Source organism: Elephas maximus, chromosome 6 (genome assembly GCF_024166365.1).
Source record: "Elephas maximus indicus isolate mEleMax1 chromosome 6, mEleMax1 primary haplotype, whole genome shotgun sequence".
NCBI lineage: Eukaryota > Metazoa > Chordata > Mammalia > Proboscidea > Elephantidae > Elephas > Elephas maximus.
The window spans coordinates 57,042,256-57,065,629 of NC_064824.1; the positions used below are offsets into that span (position 1 = coordinate 57,042,256).

At 35.8% G+C, this 23,374-nt stretch overlaps 1 protein-coding gene across 4 annotated transcripts in view; it reads right to left on the reverse strand.

Annotated features, from left to right (window-relative positions):
* BAZ2B (bromodomain adjacent to zinc finger domain 2B) overlaps positions 1 to 23,374 on the reverse strand; it is a 468,630-nt gene that overhangs the window by 349,084 nt on the left and 96,172 nt on the right. For all 4 annotated transcript variants that reach the window (XM_049888762.1, XM_049888761.1, XM_049888760.1 and 1 more), the window contains one exon: positions 6,730 to 7,099. The gene's annotated coding sequence lies outside the window, so the exon portion shown is untranslated. The remainder of the gene's footprint in view (positions 1 to 6,729; positions 7,100 to 23,374) is intronic.

Sequence of the window (23,374 nt, forward strand, 5' to 3'; positions counted from 1 at the left end):
TGTATATAGCTAATACAATTAACATTTTCAAATCAAAGATAATATAGTTATCTATGGGCAAAATAATAAAACGTTTTCAAAAATTATGATATAGGTTGTATAAACTACATTTGTTTTTTGGTTTTTCTTTTGGCAAAACATGCCAAAAATAAATGTGGTGGGTTAGACATTATTGACCTTTTACACTTGGTTCCTTCAAAGCATCTTCATTTTATTCAGCATTTAGTTTAAATTAAATACTTAAAATTGAAGCTGTTCTATGTTGCAAACACAGCTAAAATGAAGAGCTTCTGTGGCTGCAGTGACCAGATTTTAAATGCAGGTAGATCAATAAAAAAAAAAAAAAAAAAAAAAATTCACCATGCGCTGGCTCCATGTGTGAGTGGAATGGTTTATAATAGCTCGCAAATGACTATGTGCTTGCTATAACCAGCTGTTCTTAAATTATGAATATGCAACCAATTCATGTTAAAGCCAAATCCCAGCACTATTTCTACAGAAAAATCCCAGTAGTTCCGCTTGTTCTACATGTTAGTTCTGTTAAGGATACAAATAGCACTAAGCTTCTGAACAAATAGGACCAAACTATTGGCATTTCATGCACTAGGTCCATTATCACAGCAGGGGATGTCAATCATTGGTACATTCCTATAACAGCTCAGGCAATATGACAATGATCTCGTAGGGAAAAAAATCAAAATCTCTGCAGCATACTCAAAGTCCCTCTGACAACCTAATGCTTTCTTACTTCAGCCAATCAGACTGTCAGACCTGACCTACTAGAAGATTTGCATCAAGCTTCAAACATTTAAAAACATCAATCATAAAAACAAAGACAGGACACTGAATTATACAGTATTAACCTCCAGGGTTTGCATACAAAGACTTTAGATTTATTTACGTCCCAGCGAGTTAAGAGCTTCAGTACACCGTTCTTTACACCAAACTGACTGCCAATTTGATGAACCTCTCTGCCCTCAGCAGGAGTGCAACGTCTTTGATTAATGAGTGTATGCTTGTGGAAAAGTGTTAAAAAGAAAAACAGAGGAAAAACACACAATTATGTCTATACATAGCTGAAGTACCAATGTGATAATTATCTTCAAACTAAATGCTTCTTTTTTCTTACATGCACACACTCTCACAGGCACAAAAATTAGTAAAGATTCTTACCTATTACCTTCATTACTATTCTGTCCCTAATAATAATTATTTGAATGAAAGGCATTCAAAACTAAAGGTACAAGTCAAATTTTTTTAAGTTATAAAAACAACTGTTTTAGTAGTATGTTTTATTTTTTAAAACATCCTTATATAGTTAATTTTTAAATATGTGAAACAGAAACCATATTTTCACCTTATAGTCTCAAAAAGCCTATTAATTTAAAAAACTCAATGTTTAATTTACATGTATCAGGATTATTATTTTATAACTAAATATTATGATGTGTCACAAATCAAATGGTATTTAAATAGATTTGAAAACCATATAAATTCATTTAATTTTCCTGCTTTCAGCGAAGATATTGGCAATATTTTATAATTCCATATGCAATTGTATATGAATTGAATAGATTACTCATAATTTCAAAGTTAATACTGTCAACAGAAAAACTTCTGAAAGAATTTACGAAACCTTTTATGACTCTTCTCCTGCTCAGAATTACCTTCTTTTAAGAAACCCAATGCTTAAAAGTTCCTGCTGAAATTATGGGGTGCTCATTTGCACTGTAATTAAGACTATGTTATGTCTAAAAATGGATTAAGCATTGAGAGTACTTTTAAAAAAAAAACTGTTTACACTTAATGCATAACTCAATTTACCATAATTTGGTGTATATGAATATCTGCCTGGACACAAATGTGTCATAAATAAATACATTTTAAAAAAACTGAATCATAGTCTAAGGTAATAGAATACTTTTATTTGTTTGTTTTAAGGAATTGTTCACTTATTATATAAAAGGGGTTGAGAGAAAATTTACCTGGATATAAATCTTAGCTTTAGTCTGAGAGATATAGGATCTATTTCAAGCCTCCATAAACTTATAATTTCAAAAACTTTATAATTCTGGAATTATTCAGATGGATATTATGAATGTTTCTAATCTGTTTATACTGTATAGGAAGTCCTTTTAAAGGAATTAAGCTCAGCAAATTACATACTCGTACCATCAATTTCACATTTTAAATATTTTTTAATGGGAAAACTATTTTAAATGTTACAAATTTTATAATCTTTGAAGAACTGTTTAAAAGTTCAATGTACTTTAAGATTTAAAAATCAATAAAATTGGGAAAATATCCCTTAACCTAGTGATAAACTATCTTATATTTTTAAATCTGATCTTAAAGTTTTCTTACACAAATTTTTTAATGTGTTTTTCTCTGTTGGGATTATCAGTTTTTATTCCTCTTTTCTCTATTCCTTCCTCTCTCCCTCCAAAAAACCATGTGAATAATTTGAAAAAGAAGAAAACACTTAGGCACCAATGGAATGATGATGCCATTTTAGTACCACAACTGGCTAGGTGAAACTAAAAGGGTACAAAAAGTTATCAGAATAAAAATATAATTTCATTTTTAAAATATCACTAAATGACAACTAGTAAAACACTTTAAATAACTATATGAATTATTTAATATCTTGGCCTCCTTATAAAGGAAAATAAATGTAAAACTATTTCCTCGGTAACTTTTTCTCTTCTGGTTATTAAGAAAATAACTCTGTAACAAAAGTTCAAAGAAACATTTAACTAAATTTATGAAAGCATAGTATTTTTAAAACCTCATTAATTTTATATAATCAAAAACATCGTAAAATAACTAATTTAATTAATCCCGCAAGAAATCAAGTATATTAAAAATCATTAAACCTTGACGATATAATTTCATCTAGGGGTCAAAATCAACATATTACTTTGTGCTAAATCATATTTCTTCTTTTTGTAGTTCTGGGAAAAACTCATATACTACAACTTAAAATCCCTTACTTTGGGAAATCTTTAAACCTAAAAGTAATCAAGTTCTAACACATACTTTCATTAATTCAAGGAGATAAGACAGAAAACAGGAACTTTCTTGCGACTGTGATATCCTACATCTTGTAGAGTAACAAAAAAGTAGCAACAAAGACATTAACAATTGCAGTTCAAGCTGGGAGTGACTGTTCTGTTTCAATTCAATGACACCACTAATGGCTTCTTAGCAGCTCCATGAAATCAACCAGCTGTCAAGTTGATGCATCAGAAGGAACAGTTATGCACTCCCATAAGAAAAAGCAACACATCAGGATGTGTGGCAAAACATCTGCTCCTTTACACTGCAGTTCTATAATAAACATGCAAACAAAGAAATGGAAGAAAGGGCAACAGAATTAGAATTCCAAGGTTTCCATTACGGACTTATATGCATTTTAAATGAAAGGCTGATAAAAATAAAAACAAATTTCTGCCAAGTTGAATAGTTTATTATTCTAAATTTTTTTAAGCTACATATAATTAAACACCCTAATTCTTCTAGAAAGACAAAAACTACATAAAAATCTTTACATTTTAAAAATTAAGAGTAAACTATATTCAAGTAAATCATTACCATAATGTAAAATACAAGACTCAAAATGTAGTATTAAAATATATCCCTCTTCATTTAATGAGTACTTAGTAAATCATGCCAAGAGTATTCTAATAAATGCATTTCCAAGAGTGAATATTCCATAAATATTTTTAATTAATATTTGAAAGAATAAACTTTGCTATTGCTCAGCACCAGTTCAACATACAAGAACAGTAAAGATATTATTCCCCAGATTTTAAAATATGTACCTACTCCTACTTCTCCCCAAGCCATTATATGAATATAATATTAAGCTCTTGTAAATAACTTTGTTTTTAAAGTAATACAACTTCTTTTCCTGAGGAGGGGGGCAAAAAACACTTATACTAGGCTTAGAATAATTTTGCATTCAACCACTCATCTCAAACATTGGAAATATCTTACCTTATTTCCTATCTGAAACATACAAGTGCCTTAATGTTGTCTAAATTATTGATTACGCAGCACTGTAACAATATGTAGAATGTTTACAATAGGTGTGAGACATCAAATGTACTTAACTACCATTTTCTTAAACTGCTTATCCTCTGTTGCTCGCCATTTATAATCTGCCAAATCTTCTGGTCCTTTGTTGCATGTATAATTTAGAACCATCTGTTCTATGTGCTTTTAACTATTTAAACATTTTTTATCTACCTACAATTCACATAAACGGCAGACATTCAATTCAGTCAACTTTTCTATATAGCATTTTACATAAAGCAAATTCCTCGATAAATAGCACTTAACACCAAAGAAGGCTGCTACAGAGATAAAAACATATAGCATATACAGCATAAGTTTTTATGTGTTAGACGTTTCCAATGCATTCAGAAATGTTTCTATTAGCTTTTTTCAGTTAATAGTAGTCAATGTTTTTCCCCAACCCAGAAGACAAAGAGAATGCAAATTAAATACAGTTTCATGTCCTTGTTAGAAGAGATGTAAATATGCTGACTGAAAATGACTACAGGAGACAGAATTCCACTTTTCCATTCAATTTACAGTGCCTCTTATTTATATACTAGCCAGTGTATCATTAAGTTTGGTCATGTGACCAGCTGAACTTTTGTGAGGTGGAAAACTATTTTAGAGCAGCAAATTAAAAGAACACCAGTTTCTATTGTTTATCTTTTCATACAGAAAGCTTATGGCCAGAGGTTATAAATATCTTTTAAAATCAATTCTACATTTTAAGTACTAGCTAACTCTCTGCCAAGCTTTTTACTTCATAAAAAAATTCATATCTCGTACTGAATAGGAGTATCCGGTGTATTCCGGTATTTTCAAAAATTAACCATTTAAATAAACTCAGTTGTATCTTTTCAAACTGCAAAGTAGTATGTAAAAAATAGAACATTTAATTACAAAATCGAAGTCGGATAATCTAAAATATACACAAAAATGAATAAAGTTGATCAAAAAGAAAAAAAAATCCACAGCTAAGAGTGGGCCAAAAAAGCAAGGGAATATGCTGATCAAAAATAATATTTGAAAGCTTTAAAGAAAAAAAAAAATGTAGAAAGAAACTAGGTGAATACCGAAAGCCACAATAAAAGTTTATACCATTTTTGGCACATAATTTTCCACCTGTTACCAAAACATAAAACATACAGGCTATGAGGTTTCATTTTGAGACAAGAACACAAATAAGCAACACAATTTATCGTTAACCTGTAAGTCATAGAATCTTTTTAAACAGGGAAAATAACATGCGAAAAAATTACTCCTGGGAAAATATCTCTGTAAAGTTTACATGACGTCACCGGCCCCCTTAACATTCCTTAAACTTTGAGTCTTACGCAGACACACTTTTCGCCTTTTCAAGGCTTCTTTTCCTTCCTCAAAAATATAAAAGAGAGACTTGGGAATAAAAATTGCCCAAGATGGCGAAACGCTTGTTGTTTAGAGGGCAGGGGGAAAAAATGGAGGATATTGTAATATACACAAAGGGATAAATTTCAACAACTCGGCCAAGGACTGCAGCTGCTTCTCTCTTTATAAGGAAGCAACACACAAAAGATAAATACAGAGGGCGAGAGAAAAGCAGAGAAAATCTCCAAGAAGCAGAGCCAGCTTTGACTCTTCAAACACTTGCTTTCCAAAATCTCAATCCTGGGGTTCCTGGAACTACTTTAAGGGTAGGGAAGCCGAGAAACGGAAAAGGTGGGGGGAGCGACAAGAAGATTAAACAAGAGGAAAGGAGAAGAGTTGAGACCTGCCGGTTCCCCGTGAAGAAGTACTGGGAAATGAGAGACCGGGTCACAGACATTACTGTAGGAAAAGCAATGCTCCTCTAACCTTCGTACTGACACAGGTCTCCCCAAGTACCCAGATCTTTTCCCCGTCCCACCTGGCCACCCCACTTCAGCACATTTTCTGTAAACTCTAGAGTTCCAAGCTGCACAGAGAGCAGGAGGCCCGAATCGGGAAGCCGGGGTTGGCAGGCGCAGCTCATCAGTCAGGGAGGGAAGAGGGGCGGAGGCAAAACAGGGCAACAGTAGGCGAACGGGGCGGGGGGGGATTTTGAAACTACCCCGGCGGGGGGAGAAGGGGGGGCGGATATTCTGGGGTAGGAACGGAGATCGCAATAGTGCCAGAGGTGATATTTCAAGAAGCAAAACATTTGGCGGAGACCTGAACGCTAGAAGCCGAAGAGGAGGAAGGAGACGCGAAGCCGGGGCAGCCGGCACAAAGGAGGCGGACTCGCGGCGGCCGCCCGCCCGAGCCGGGGAAGCCTCGGCGGCGGAGGCCAGGCAGGGAAGGCACGGCGCGGCCCCGCGAGACAGAAGTCCCGCACTGGCAGCTAGGAATAAAGTTTACATTCTCCTGAGACCGCGGCCCCCCACACCTCCCACCCAGGACCGGGCATCCCCGCGTCCTCCTCCCCCAAACTCCAGCCGGGACCCTGAGAACCACCCCAGCCTTCCAGCCAGCACAACAAAGAGACACAGCGACCAGCGAGGGTAAACAGCGGCGGCAGGGCGGGCAGGGCGAGCGCCGCGAGATAAGCAACTCCGGAGCCTCCCCGCTCGCAGGAGCGTAGTTTCTCCTTTTCTGTTTCAACCGACTGTTAAAACATTTGGAATTTTCATCTTCACCCGCACCCCTCACACCCAAGGATTTTTAACTCACCTTTACTTTCGAACTGAGAGTTGCGGTGGATGGGGTTTTTGCCTCCCCCGGATGGTTGAAGGTTACGATTTTTTGTTTTTGGAAACCCACCACCTCCTTATTTCTAGTATTATTTCTGCAAGAAAAGTATAAAAAGAGCTGGAGTGGAGGTGAGATTTGTGATCGGGGAAGCCTTTGACTCCTTCCTTCTCCGTCTTCCGCCTCTCTCTCTCTCTCTCTGATTAGTTCCTATCCAGCAGCAGATTGAAGCAGGAGATGATTCTTCTCAAGGTTTGTTCAGCAGCTTCACTTCTAGGCGAAGGCTTCATGAACCAAGTGACGTCAACCAACAAGGCTTCTCTCTCTCTCCTCTCTCTAACAATGAAAGTTGCTGTTAACAAGGGAAAAGAGAGAGAGAATTGTTTATACCATTTCAGTTCCAAATAAATGACCTATTAGCTCCTAAAGGAGCCAAGGGAGGGGGGAGTTGCTTCTTCCTTCCAAGAATACTGTAGCTTTGAGTTTGCACCGTTCATTTCCCCAGGAAAAAGTTAAGAAAGTTAAATGTTTTGTTTTGCTTTTAAAGGAAAACAGAACTGAAAACTTAATTTAAAAACGAGTTAAACTGGAGAAGAGGGAGCGTAGGTTAACTACCTTCACCCAAACTTTTATGCCCGTAAACTCAGAATTCGGTGGAAGTCTACATGCCAAACTAAATTCATATGCCAAGAATTCGAGGATACTAGGAACCCGAAATAAAATTAAAAGCAGGACGCAAGACAGTCCCGGGATAATACGCTACTACTGCCCTTCCACGGGCAAATTAAACTAGCTGTAATGTTTAACTGAGTTAAAATTAAAAAATGAACGCCATTAAAGATAGTTTTTAAGTTATATATGAAAACTATAAAAAATAATCTCGATAGTTTTCTTTTTTCCAATTTTTGAGAGGTTAAAAAAAAAAAGCTAATTGTAGGAATTGAACACTTTTTTAAAAACCAAGACTGGTAGCTCCTTGCTCCATCTTTAAACGACACACGGGGTGTGCCATTTGTCTACCCCCAGAACCTCTTCCAACTTTCTCAGTTTTTTTACCTTTCCACTTTTTCCATCCAGTTCTCACTTCCCGCAATCAATCAAGTTAAGCTAAAGGTAAACCACAACACCCCATTCCCTCCTGCACCCCATTCCCCCAGAATAGCTTCCTAAAAATGAAGCATTAAAAAAATAAAAAGACTTAACCTTGAGAACATATTATCACCCAAAAAGATATATAATTTTAAAAATAATTTAATCGAGCTAGTGCTTTTTCCCTGGGAACACACTGAATTCTCAAAGTTCATATAATTTTAAAATTGTGTAATTTATTCATGATGAAGATCAAGTGAAAATGAAGTTAAAGGAGAATAACTTGACCATATAAATATATTTTATACATATAAATGTGGATAAATGTATTTTAAAAGATGCTATTGTTTTATGTTTCCTCTTCAGCCACTGGCTGTGATTTTAATTGTGCTGGAGGATCTTCATTAGTATTAACACATGGGGAGATTTCACAAAGCTGCTTCATTAGGGGAAAAAAAAAGCTTGGCAGACGAGGTCTTTTTGCATGCGCTGAGAATGTCAGCCTTACCTCGGTCATTTGTAACATAATAAGTGCAAGTACAATGATTGCAATGCAGGAGCACTGGGGGAAGGGCAGAAATGCTGCCTGTCTAATAGGGATATCTGAAAAGAAGGCTGCTCATTACGTAGTAAAATGTATGCTAAAAATTAGTGAAGATGATGTCTCAGGAGACTGATGCTAAATAAATTAATGTGCTGATATGTTTTTAATTATTATTTTTGTAGTAGTTTATTTCCTTCTCAGGATTCACATTGAGCAGCAAAGCTGTGCTGGCACTTATTGATTTTTTTTCCCTGCCACATTCCCGGAATACAGATTTTAATCATTTCACTACACCACACTCAGTAATTTCATTAAAAACTGGAACCTTCCATCCCCAGAAAAGCATTTAATTTCAATGACATACAATTTCTGTCTTAGCAGCAAACTGTCTGTACAGTAAAAGCTGGCCTAAGGTTCAGATGCATAATTTAATCCTGAGTTTTCCATGCTCTGCATTCCTTTGAAGCTATAATTTGAGTAACTACCTAATAACTGTAATAAGGACAATAATTTCCTTATAATATATTATTAACTCATATTTAATTAACTCAGAGGCCAAGCTCTGTACATATATGACTGGGTCAATACTTCTTAAATCTCAAATTTTACTAATAATGCTCCAGAAGAAAAATATAGACTACAATGTAGGCATGAACGCTAGCATTTAGTTACTCCATCCAAACCAATATGCAAAAAAAATTTAATGCCTTTTTCTATAGCGGTGGTTATTACTCAAACAACAGTATTTTAAAACATTTGGAAGTAAACAATGAAATTCACTGATATTTCCATTGGCAAATAAGGTATTATTAATATTTTAAACAATCCATTACTGATGCTTTGCTAATTATTTGAGCTACTGCTGAAAATATTTAATTTTGAAAGCATTAAGAAAAAAGGGCTAGATTCAAGTTGCCTTAATTTTCATAAGAATTCTCTTAAAACACTTCTCTTAACAAAGCTAAGTGGCACACTGTAATGTGAATAATTAAGAATATTTTTACTTAAATATTTTAAACAATACAAAGCATGTTGTTTCGGTTCCAATAATATTGGCTTAGGAGGTGACACGCTGGTTTTCCAAACGGGGTTTCATAAGGATATGAAGTTTATATTGCCTGACTTTTAAAGAAGAAATCTATAAGGAAAAAACTCGTAGAATAACATTCATTTATTAATTTAGACTGTGGAAATATGCCCCAACAACAGGAAAAAAGGTACATATGTAATGAAAGTGACTATTATAGAAAAGCTCATATAAAAAGTTTTTATCATTTTTCCTGAGTGATTTTAGAACTGTAATTCAAAAGTTTTATCTATATGTATATGTGTATATATCTTTTTTCAAGTTGAATCCACATACAACATATTTTCATTTCCTTGATTTTACAGTGAAGTAACAAAAAAGTGGGGGACTTAATGTCTTCAAAAGGTTGGAATAAGAGATAAAAATGGTGATAATGAAGAATTTGATCTTAGTGTCTTTTTAAGCACATTTAAAGAATATATTTTATCAAGGGTTCTTGATGGGAAATATTTTTGTGACATTCATGAATATGAACTTAGATGGAAATCAATAAAGTCATTAGTAAATGAAAAATTCACATTTGTATCTCTAAGATGGATTTTTTTATTTTGATAAAAAATAATAAAAGCTTTACTTTTTGTATTAAAATATATCTTTGAAATAATCAGGTTTTTTGGCAATTCAAATATATTAATTATCCAATGTAATCTATACTTTAAACTGATTTTTAAAAAATAATGGTAAATTATACATTTTAGATTTTACTCCAGGTATTTGGTAGTTTCTTACTAAAGAGAATTTGTGCTTAAGTCCTATTTTTTAATGACTCCCTCCCTTTCTTCATGCTATTGCATTTGATCATTTTAGAGATTAAAACATAGAGAGGGGAAAAGCAGAGAAAATAATTATTAAAGTTACAATTTGGACCCCGTACTTAGTCTTCTACCCAAGATCACCATTTAAATTAGTACCTCATCATGTATGGAATTGTGAAAGAATAATCAAGAAGATCTTTTCCAATTTTACTGATAATTCTAAAATTCTGTCTATATATGATATACACCAATCCAAAAGACTAATTATGCCACTACTATGTACTAAATTATTGCACTTTCTTCTGTAAAACACGATGTTTTTAAAACCAAGATAGAATTTCTTAAACAGGTAGATAAATGTCATCATTTACTACTATGGGTGTTGTACACGGTTCCTTACAGAGTAAAGAATTGCTATGTACAGAGAACAAAGTCTAGGAATGCTGACAACAAAAAAGCAAAAGTACAAGAGATCTCAATAGTAGAACAAGCTGGCCACTGTCAAATCTTGTTTCTGTTTCAATCAGTGCAAACTAATGAAGCTTTATTTGTTTCTACTCATTGAACAAACATTTGAGTGCTTGCTATATGTTATACACTGTGCTAGAGGCTGAAAAAAACATGAAAAGCTTACCTTCTGGCTGATGTTGAAAGTGTGAAATTCCTGAGAGATTAGAGACTCCTACAAATCATATTATAAAGGTACAAATATTAGAGTTATGTGAGAATAAAGAGGATGGGGCCCCAATTCTGACGAGAAGACTAAAAAAGGCTTTATCAAAAAGATACCATTTACACTGCATCACAAAAACTGAGAGTTTACCAGGCCAAGAAGCGGGAGAGGGGGACTTATAAGTGAAGAAAACTATAATCATAAATACACAGAACTCTTAGGTCTGGTGTCCATCCACTATGAGAAATGCAGCGTAACAGTTATATGCAGTGTGAGGTTTGGAATGAGAAGGATAAAGGCCAGAAAAGGAGGCTGGGACCGCTAACCACACCAAGGTAATGTGGCTGAATTTATACTGAGAGCCCATGAAGATTAGTAAAGGAGTAACATGATCAATTTTGTTTTGAAGGAACAATAATTGTGAAAACAGTGCTAATGATGGACTGTAGTATGAGGAGATATTAGTCAACATTAAGCCTGCTGCCAACAGTCCACGAAAAACATGGTGAAAGACAGTGGTACTGGAGATTTGGAGCCAGATGTGTTTGAGGTAAAATTTGGCTTTTTTACCTGAAAAAACTGAGTTAAGGAAGAAGAAATGAAGGAGAACTACTGGGAGTTCTACTCAGGAACCTGGGTAAGTGGTGAAGTCATTAACTAAGGTCTGGAATACAAAGGGGGAAACAAATCATAAGAAAATTTGGAAAAAGAACTTGAATTTTACAGCTCATTTTTTCTTAAATGCGATTATCAGAATCAATTGGAGAGCTTTTTCAAAATGTACACACCCAGGTCCAGTGCTCAGAGATTCACTAAGTCTCGGGGGGCCAAGTTATTATTTCTTTTTTTTTTTTAACTCTACAGGTGCTTGTGATACACACCCTGATTAAGAACACTGCTATAAGCACAAGTTGATTATAAAGTTCATTTGGAAAATCAAACAAGAAAAGGCAAGAAAATTCTGCAAAAGAAGAGCACTGAAGCAGAGACCAGTCACATCAGATATTAAAGCATGTTCTAAAGCCTTTACAATATAACAGTTGGCACTTGAATAACAAAACTAATAGAATACAAAAGTGAGAAACTCACCCAAGTACATAAGAAAATTTATATAGATAAGGGCTGCTGTATCTCAAAGCAGTGAAGAAGAGGTATACTTTTACATAGTTTTTTTTAAATAGGTGGTATTCAGATGGCAAAAATACTATATAATGGTGTTACTGCCCATCTCTTAACAACTCTGTGTTCAGTGATGTCCCATTGGTAGCCTGAATTAGGCCATGGTGGGAATGTTCATACCATGGAAACTGACAAATACTGCAAATCAAAGCATGACTCAATGTTCTGTTCATAGTCTAGACTTAAGATAGTGATTAAAAAAATGTTAACAATGCAGATTAAACAACAGTAAATAAAATTGTAAGTAGCACCAAGAAAAAAAGGAGAAATATTTTTCCAATATGCAATGACTAGCATCAGTTTTAGCAAAGAAGTCACTCATGTCATTGACAAAAGTTCCAACATGTTTTTATCATTTCACTTTCATCATAATCATTTTCTTAAGCAAAAATATCAACCAACATTTATGTCAGAACAACATTCATTTAACAACTACAACTATATGTTGTCTATATATACGACTACAGACAAGAGTTTGGCAAAAAATTAACTCAAGCCTTCTGTGACAATCAATTGGCTATTTGGATTTTATAATAAAGAGTATTGTATACTTTGGAAAGCCTGGTGGCATAGTGGTTAAGAGCTATGGCTGCTAACCAAAAGCTCAGCAGTTCGAATCCACCAGGCACTTCTTAGAAACTCTACAGGGCAATTCTACTCTGTCCTATAGAGTTGCTATGAGTTGGAATTGACTCAATGGCAATGGGTTTATTGTATACTTTATTATTACTTGCAAATCGTGTGCTATAGATATGTTGTCTCAGTGAAATGTATAAGCTTATGTATGTATACATTTTATCGCTGGAAAGTCTGTTATTAAACATTTACTAGCATATCATTGTTGGGGAGAGAGCGTAACTGGTAACCCTTAAGGAGTGCACGGTCCAATTGGGCGAAATTCACACCCCGAAGTATCTGATGTTGTTCTTATTAGGTGCCTTCGAGTTGGTTCCGACTCATAATGACCCCATGTACCACAGAACAAAACACTGCCTGGTCTGGCGCCATCCTTACAATCCTTGTTATGCTTGAGCCCATTGTTGTAGCCACTGTGTCAATCCATCTCATTGAGGGTCTTCCTCTTTTTCGCTGATCCTCTACTTTAACAAGCATAATGTCCTTCTCCAGGGACTGATCCCTCCTGACAACATGTCCAAAGTATGTAAAGATGCAGTCTTGCCATCCTTGGTTCTAAGGAACATTCTGGTTGTACTTCTTCCAAGATAGATTTGCTCGTTTTTTTTGGCAGTCCATGGTATATTCAATATTCTATATCTGATACAATGTGATAAATACTCAAATAGAGGTATTCCAAGTAAAATGAGTTGAAATATTATTCAGCCATACAAAGGAATGAAGTACTGATACATGCTACATCATGAAGTTTGAAAGCATTATGCTAAGTGAAAAAGCCCGTCATAAAAGACCACATACTATGTGATCCCATTTATATGAAAGTCCAGAATAGAGAAATCTATAGAGACAGAGGAAACCCTAGTGGTGTAGTGGTTAAGAGGAATAGCCGCTAACCAAAAAGTCAGCAGTTCAAATCTACCAGGCGCTCCTTGGAAACTCTATGGGGCTGTTCTACTCTGTCCCATAGTGTTGCTATGAGTCGGAATTGGGTTGGGTTTGGTTATTATAGAGACAGAAAGTAAATTAGTAGTTGCTAAACGACTGGGGAGGAAGGTGTGGAGGGGGAGGGGGTGATAGCTAAAGGTACAGGGCTTCTTTTTATTTTTTACTATTGGAGTTATACACACAGACACACATATATAAAAGAAAATTTGCCATTTTAGTCTTTTTTGAGTGTACAATTCAGAGACGTTAATTACATTCATCATGTGGTGCAACCATCACCACTATCCATTTCCAAAGTTTTCACCACCCAAAAAGACTTTTTTCTTTGAGGTGATGAAAGTGTTTTAAAATTGAATGCAGTGATGATTGTACATATCCATAAATATACCAAAAACCATTGAAAAAAAGGAAAATGAGTGATTACTTTTCTGGGTAAAGGGAAGAGAAGGCATATTTTCAATGTGTGAAAAATTCCACCACATAGTGATTAACCCTTCTTTGTTTTATAGTTTTCCTGATATATTATCTTTAGCATTAAAATCCATACCAATTTAGCCCTCAAGAATAGCTTCAAACTGTTGAAGGTACAGAGACATGCCATTTGAGCAAGCTGCTGAAATCATAAAAATGATCTTTTTTAGGGTCATGAAGAAATGTTTTTATCTCATATCTGATTTCAAAAAATTCATACGACTACTTTCCCCCTTAACTGTGAGCATATTTCAGGTTGGAAAATTAGAGTTCTATATTCACTACTCATTTATTTTCACAGCATTCTGAAAAATGTACACTCAAGGGACCAAAACTCAATCATGAGCACAATTTTCATTAGTTCCTTTAACAACTGAATCAAAATCAGAGTTCACATTGTTTATAGACATGTGTGGCCTAGAAGTAATGCAGTGTGAAAATTAATATTCAGGTGCAGTCTCTTCAGTGCAGTGATGTTCTTCTCCTATAGCTGGTACTCTGTCAGTATCCCAATTACACTTTTTCCAGCAACCTTTCTGACTCACATAGTAATCACTAATCAGAAAATATTCATTATTCAAATAAAAAAATCTCCACCCCATTAGCATGAATTGTCAGTGATTAAAAATGAACAATAAAACCTCCCAAAAACAACAACAAAAAAGCCCTGGAACAGACAGCTTAACTGAGGAATTTTGCCAAATATCCAGAGAAGAATTGATACCAATCAGACTCAAACTCTTCAAAAACATACAAGAGGAAGGAATACTCCCTAACTCATTCTGTGAAGCCAGCATTATCCTGATTCCAAGGCGAGACTAAGACATCACAAGAAAACTACAGACCAATATCCTGCATTAATATAGATGCAATAATTCTCAACAAAATCCTAGTGAACAGAATCCAGCAATATATTAAAAGAATTATACACCATGACGAAGCGGGGTTTATTCCAGGAATGCAAGGATGGTTCAACATTAGAAAATCAATATAATATGCCACTCAATAGAACAATGAAAACCAACCACATGATCCTCTCAATAGACACAAAAAAGGCATTTGATAAAATCCAACACACTTTTCTGATAAAAACTCTCAACAAGACAGGAATAGAAGGGGAATTCCTTAACATGATTAAGAGTATCTATGAAAAACCAACTGCCAACATTATACTCAATGCAGAAACACTAAGACCCTTTCCCTTGAGAACGGGCATGAAACAGGGATGCTGCCTATCACGTCTATTCAATAACACACTACAAGTCCTAGCAAGAGCAATAAGGCAAGAAAAAGAAATAAAGGTTATCCAAATTGGAAAGGAAGAAGTAAAACTCTCTCTATTAGCAGATGACATGATCCTATACATAGAAAATCCCCCAAAATCTACAAGAAAGCTGCTAGACCTCATAGAAGAATTCAGCGAAGTTGCAGGGTACACATCAATACACACAAAAAACAATTGTTTCCACACACCAACAAGGAGAAATCTGAAAAGGAAATCAAGAAAACAATACCATTTACAATGGCAACTAAAGAAATAAGATACCTGGGAATAAACCCAATCAGGGATGTAAAGGATTTATACAAAAAAAAAAAATGTAAAACATGGCTGCAAGAGACTAAAACAGACCTAAATAAATGGAAAGATAATCCACACTCATGGAATTGGAAGACTGAATACTGTGAAAATATTAATACCACGCAAAGTGATCTATAGAATGAATGCAATCCTAATCAAAATTCCAACAGCATTCTTTACAGAAATGGAAAACTAATCCTCAACTGTATATGGACAGGAAAGAGACACAGGTTAACTAATGCAATTTTAAAGAACCAAAGTAGGAGGCCTCAAAATTCCCAATTTCAAAAAATGCAGTACAACCACAGTAATCAAAGTAGCCCGAAACTCGCTTAATGATGGATACGTAAATGAATGGAATAAAACTGAGAGCCCAGGAATAAATCTATGTATCTATAGACAACTGATTTTCGACAAGGTTGTTAAGTTCATTCAATGGGGAAGGAACAGTCTCTTCCACAAATGGTGCTGGCAACATTGGATTTCCACTTGCAGAAAAATAAAGCAGGACCCCCACCTCACACTACACAAAAACGAATTCAAAATGGATCAACGGCCTAAATGTTAAAGCTAAAACCATAAAGTTCTTGTAAGAAAACTTACGGGCAAAAAGATGGGCCATAGCTAGTTTGTTTTGCTTTTTTTTTTTTTTTTAATTGTACCTTGGAGGAAGGTTTACAAAGTTGCTTCTCATTAAAAAATTAACACACATATTGTTTTGTGACACTGGTGCCAACCTCATGACAGGTCAATACTCTCCTGTTCTCAACCTTGGGTTCCCCGTTATCAGCTTGCTTGTCCCCTTCTGTCTTCTCATCCTTGCCCCTAGGCTGGTGTGCCCATTTAGTCTCACTTTGTTTTATGCTCTGGTCTAATCTTTGGCTGAAAGGTGAATCTCAGCAGTGAGTTTAGTACTGAGCTAAAAAGGTAACCAGACACCATACTCTCGGGGTTTTTCCAGTCTCTGTCAGACCAGTAAGTTTGGTCTTTTTTTGTCATCACTTAGAATTTTGCTTTACATTTTTCTCCACCTCTGTTCGGGACCCTCTATTGTGATTCCTGTCAGAACGGTAGCTGGTCGTATCCGGGCACCACCTAAATGTACTGGACTCAAATCTGGTAGAGGCTATGCTACTTGTGGTCCATTAGTCCTTTGGATTAATCTTTCTCCTGTGTCTTTGGTTTTCTTCATTCCCCCTTGCTCCAGACAGGATGAGACCAGTGGAGTATATTTAGATGACCACTCACAAACTTTTAAGACCCCAGACACTACTCACCAAAGCAGGATGTAGAACATTTTCTTTATAAACTATGTTATGCCAATGGACCTGTAGATGGTCCCCACAGCCCTCAGCCCAGTAATTCAGTCCCTTAGGAAGTTTGGCTATATCTGTAGAGCTTCTATGACCTTCCCTTGGTTAAGCTGGGCTGGCTTCCCCAATATTGTATACTGCCTTCCCCTTCACCAAAGTTACCACTTATCTATTGTCTATTTAGTGTATTTCCATACCCACACTTCCCCTCCCTCATAACCATCAAAGATTGTTTCTTTTTGTGTGTAAACCTTTTCATGAGTTTTTATAGTAGTAGTCTCAAACACTATTTATTCTTTTGTGATTGGCTTATTTCCCTCAGCATAATGCCTTCCAGATTCATCCATGTTGTGAGACATCTCACAGATTCATCATTGTTCTTTATCATTGCATAGTACTCCATTGTGTGTATGTACCACAGTTTGTTTATTCATTCATTCATCTGTTGATTGGTACTTTGTATACATCTTTTTGCTATTGTGAACAATGCTGTAATGAACATGGGTGTGCATATGTCTATTCATGTGAAGGCTCTTATTTCACTAAGATATATTCCTAGGAGTGGAATTCCTGGATCATATGGTATTTCTATTTCTAACTTTTTAAGGAAGCACCACATCATTTTCCAAATGGTTGTACTATTTTGGATTCCCACTCACAGTGCATAAGAGTTCCAGTCTTGCCACAGCCTCTCCAACATTTATTATATTCTCTTTTTTAAAATTCATGCCAGTAATGTTGGGGTGAGATTGTATCTCATTGTGGTTTTGATGTGCATTTCTCCATTGGTGATCCCAAGCTTTTCCTCATATGTCTATCAGCCACTTGAATGTCTTCTTGGTGAAGTGTCTGTCCATATCCTTTGCTCACTTTTTAATTGGATTATTTGTCCTTTTGTTTTAGAGGTGTTGGATTTTCCTGTAGAATTTAGAGATTAGACCTTTGTTGGATTTTTCATAGCCAAAAATTTTTCCTCAGTCTGTATATTCACTTTTTACTCTTTTGGTGAATTCTTTTGACGAGTATATGTTTTAATTTTTAAAAGATCCCAGTTATCTAGCTTATTTTCTGGTGTCTATGTATCTTTTTTAAATTGTAATTTAGATGAAGGTTTGCAAAACAATTAGTTTCTCATCAGTTAGTACACACATTGTTTTATGGCATTGGTTAACAACCCCATGACATGTCAACACTCCCCTTCTCAACTCTGGGTTCCCTATTAACACCTTTCCTACTCCCTCCTGCCTTCCAGTCCCTGACCCAGGGCTGGTGCACCCCTTTAGTCTTGTTTTGTTCCATGGGTCTATTCAATCATTGGCTGAAGGGTGAACCTCAGGAGTGACTTCATTACTGAGGTGAAAGGGTGCATGGGGGCCATCATCTCAGGGTTTCTCCAGTTTCTGTCAGGCCAGCAAGTCTGATCTTTCTTTTTCAGTTAGAACTTTATTCTACGTTTTTCTCCAACTCTGTCAGGGACCTTCTATTATGATCCCTGTCGGTACAGTTGGTGGTATCCGGCCAACATCTAGTTTTACTGGACTCATTCTGGTGGAGGCCGTGGTAGATATGGTCCGTTAGTCCTTTGGGATAATCTTTCCCTTGTATCTTTAGTTTTCAGCATTCTTCCTTGCTCCCAAAGTAGTGAGACCAGTGGAGTATCCTAGATGGCCCCTCACAGGCTTTTAAGACCCCAAATGCTACTCACCAAGTAGAATGTAGAACATGTTCTTTATAAACTATGTTAAGCCAACTGAGCTAGATGTTCCAGGAGATAATGGTCCCCACAGCCCTCAGCCCAGCAATTAGGTATCTCAGGGAGTTTGGATGTGTCTATGGAGCTACCATGACCTTGCCTTGTACAGGTTGTGCTGGCTTCCCCAGTACTGTGTACTGTCTTACCCTTCACCAAAGTTTCCACTCATCTATTAAGTGTTTTTCCATCCCCACCCCTCCCCTCCCTCATAACCATCTGTCTCAGTCATCTAGTGCTGCTATAACAGAAATACCACAAGTGGATGGCTTTAAAAAAGAGAAGTTTATTTTCTCACAGTAAGTAGGCTAACAGTCCAAATTCAGGGTGTCAGCTCCAGGGGAAGGCATTCTCTCTCTCTCAGCCTTCTCATCAATCTTTCCCCGGAGTGGGAGCTTCTCAGTGCAGGGACCCCGGGTCTAAAGGATGCACTCTGCTCCTGGTACTGCTTTCTTGGTGGTATGAGGTCCCCAACTCTCTGCTTGCTTCCTTTTCCTTCAGAGATAAAAGGTAGTGCAGGCCACACCACAGGGAAATTCCCTTTACATTGGATCAGGGAGGTGACCTGAGTAAGGGTGGTATTACAATCCTACCCTAATTCTCTCAACATAAAATTAAAATCACAAAATGGAGGAAAACTACACAATACTGGGAATCATGGCCTTACCAAGTTGATTCACACATTTTTAGGGGGACATAATTAAATCCATGACACCATCAAAGATTGTTTCTTTTTTATGTATACCTTTTCATGAGTTTTTATAGTAGTGGTCTTATATAATATTTATCCTTTTGTGATTGACTTATTTCACTCAGCATAATGCCCTCCAGATTCATCTATGTTATGTTTCACAGATTCATCACTGCTCTTTATCGTGTGTAATACTCCATTGTGTGTATGTACCACAGTTTGTTTATCCATTCATCTGTTGATGGGGATCTAGCATGTTTCCATCATTTTGCTATTGTGAAAAATGCTGCACTGAACATGGGTGTGCATATGTCTATTCATGTGATGACTCTTATGTCTCTAGGATAGATTCCTAGGAATGGGATTGCTGGATCATCAGGTATTTCTATTTCTAGCTTTCTAAGGAAGTGCCATATCGTTTTCCAAAATGGTTGTATCATTTTGTATTCCCACCAGCGGTGCCTAAGAGTTCTGAAATCCCTGCAGCATTTCCAACATTTATTATTTCCTGCTAATATTGTTGACATAAGATAGTATCTCATTGTGGTTTTGATTTGCATTTCTCTAACAGCTAGAGATAGTGAGCACTTCTTCATGTGGTTGTTGGCTGCTTAAATGTCTTTTTGGTGAAGTATCTCTTCATTTCCTTTGCCCATTTTTTAATTGAATTATTTCTCTTTTCATTGTAGAGATGTTGGATTTTCTTATAGATTTTAGAGATTAGACCTTTGTCTGTTTTGTAACAGCTAAAATTTTTTTCCCAGTCTATAGGTTCCCTTTTTACTCTTTTAATGAATTCTTTTGATGAACATAACTGTTTAATTTTTAGAAAATCCCAGTTATCTAGCTTATCCTCTGGAGCTTGTGTGTTGTTGGCTGTGATTTATATCCTGTTAATGCTGTGTATTAGGGCCTCTAGCATTCATCCTATTTTCTCTTCTATGAAGTTCATGGTTTTGGGATTTATATTTAGATCCATTTTGAGTTAGTTTTTCTGTACAGTGTGAGGTATAGGTCCTGTTTCTTTTTTTTGCAGATGGATATCCAGTTTCGTCAGAACCATTTGTTAAAAAGACTGTCTTTTCCCCATTTGGTGACTTTGGGCTCTTGTCAAAGATCAGGTGGCCACAGGTGGGTGGATTTACAACTGGATTCTCAATTCTGTTCTATTGGTCAATGTATCTGTCGTCGTACCAGTACCAGGCTGTTTTGACTTCTAAAGCTGTATACTAGGTTCTGAGGTCAGGGTGTGTGAGTCCTCCTACTTTATTCTTCTTCTTCAATAGTGCTTTACTGATCCGGGGCTCCTTCCCATTCAATACGAAGTTAATGATAAGTTTTTCCATCTCTTTGAAGAATGTTATTGGTATTTAGATGGTATTGCATTGTATTTGTAAATCGCTTCGGGTAGAATTGTCATTTTCAAAATGTTGAGTCTACCTATCCATGAGTATGGTATGTTTTTCCATTTATGTAGATCCTCTTTTGGTTTCTTCCAATAATGTTTTGTAGTCTTCTTTCTATAGGTCTTTAACATTTCTGGTTAGATTTACTCCCAAGTATTTTTATTTTTTTAGGGGTTATTATAAATGGTATTGTCTTCCTGATTTCCTTTTCATCATTCTTTTTATTGGTATATAGGAAACCAACTGATTTTTGTATGTTTATCTTGTATCCTGCTAAACTGCTGAATCTTTCTATTAGTTTCAGTAGTCTTCCTGTGGAGTCTTTTGGGTTTTCTCTGTATAGCATATCATCCGCAAATAGGGAGAGTTTAACTTCTTCATTACCAATTTGGATGCCTTTTATTTATGTTTCTTGCCTTACTGCTCTAGCTAGGACTTCCAACACAATGTTAAATAGGAGTGGTGATAAAGGGCATCCTGGTATTCTTCCTGATCTCAAGGAGAATGTTTTCAGCCTCTCTCCATTAAGAATGACGTTGGCCATTGGTTTCGTATAGATGTCCTTTATTATGTTGAGAAATTTTCCTTCTATACCTATTTTATTGAGAGTTTTTATTAGGAATGGTGTTGGACTTTGTCAAATGCCTTTTCCACATCGATTGAGATGATCTTGTGATTCTTTTCTTTCCTTTTATGTGGTGGATGACGCTGATGGATTTTCTAATGTTGAACCATCTTTGCATACCTGGTATGAATCCTGCTTGGTCGTGGTGTATTATTTTTTTGATATGATGCTGAATTCTATTGGCTAGAATTTTGTTGACAATTTTTGCATCTATATTCATGAGAGATGTTGGTCTGTAATTTTCTTTTTTTGTGGTGTCTTTGCATTGTTTTTGTATCAGGGTTATGCTGGCTTCATAGAATGACTTCAGAAGAATTGCTTCCTTTTCTATGATCTGAAATAGTTTTAGTAGTACTGGTATAAGCTCTTTTCTGAATGTTTCGTAGGATTCTCCGTTAAAGCCATTTGGGCCAGGGCTTTTTTTGGTTGGGAGTTTTTTTTCTTAATGCTTTTTCAATCTTTTGTTATGGGTCTGTTCAGACTTTCAACATCATTTTATGTTAGTTTGGGGAGGTAGTGTGTTTCTAGGAACTTGTCCATTTTCTCTAGGTTTTCAAACTTATTAGAGTATACTTTTTCATAATACTCTGTTATGATCCTTTTTATTTCAGTTGGGTCTGTTGTAATGTCCCCAGTTTCATTTCTTATTTGGGTTATTTGCATCCTCTCCTGCTTTTCCTTTGTCAGTCTGGCCAGTGGTTTGTCGATTTTGTTGATTCTTTCAAAGAACCAACTTTTGGTTTTGTTGATTCTTTCTATTGTTTTTCTATTCTCTATTTCATTTATTTCTGCTCTGATCTTTATTATTTCCTTTCTTCTGGTGGCTGTGGGCTTCTTTTGCTGTTCTCTTTCTATTTGTTCAAGTTGTGTAGCTAATGTTTTAATTTTGTCCATTCTTTTTTGATGTGTGCATCTAGTGCTATAAATTGACCTCTGAGGACTGCCTTTGCTGTGTTCCAAAGGTTTTGGTATGATGTGTTTTCATTCTTTTTTTAATTAATTTTTATTGTGCTTTAAGTGAAGGTTTACAAATCAGGTCAGTCTCTCACAGAAAAATTTACATACACCTTGCTATACAGTCCTAATTGCTCTCCCTCTGATGAGATAGCACAGTGCTTCCCTCTACTCTTCATTCTCATTTGATTATAGGAATTTTTTTTTTTAATTCCATCTCTGAATTCTTCTATTACCCAGTGATTTTTAAGCAGGGTGTTATTCAGTTTCCATGTAATTGATTTTTTTTTTTTCCTTGCTCTTCCTGTTGTTAATTTCTACTTTGGTGGCATTGTGGTCAGAGATGATACTTTGTATTATCTCAGTCTTTTGGATTTTGTTGAGGGTTGCTCTGTGACCTAAGATGTAGTCTATTCTGGAGAACACTCCATGTGTGTTGGAAAAGAATGTGTTCTTTGCAGCTGTTGGGTGGAGAGTTCTATATATAATATATATGAGATCAAGTTGGCTGATTGTGCTCTTTAGCTCTGCTGTATCTTTGTTGAGTTTCTTTTGAGATATTCTGTCCTTTACTGAGGGTGGGGTGGCACGCTGAAGTCCTTTACTGTTATTGTGGAAATGTCAATTTTTCTTTTCAGTGCTATTAGAGTTTGTTTTATGTATTTTGGAGCCTTGTCATTGGGTGTGTAGGTATTTATTATGGTTAAGTCTTCCTGATGGATGGACACTTTAATCATTATATAGTGCCCTTCTTTGTCTTTTATGGTGGAGTGGATTTTGCTTTAAAGTCTATTTATCTGAGATTAGTATTGCCACTCCTGCCTTTTTTCGGTAGTTATTTGTTTGATACATATTTTTTCTATCCTTTGATTTTTTAATAAATTTAAACCTTTGTTTCCAAGGTGTGTCTCTTGTAGACAGCATATTGAT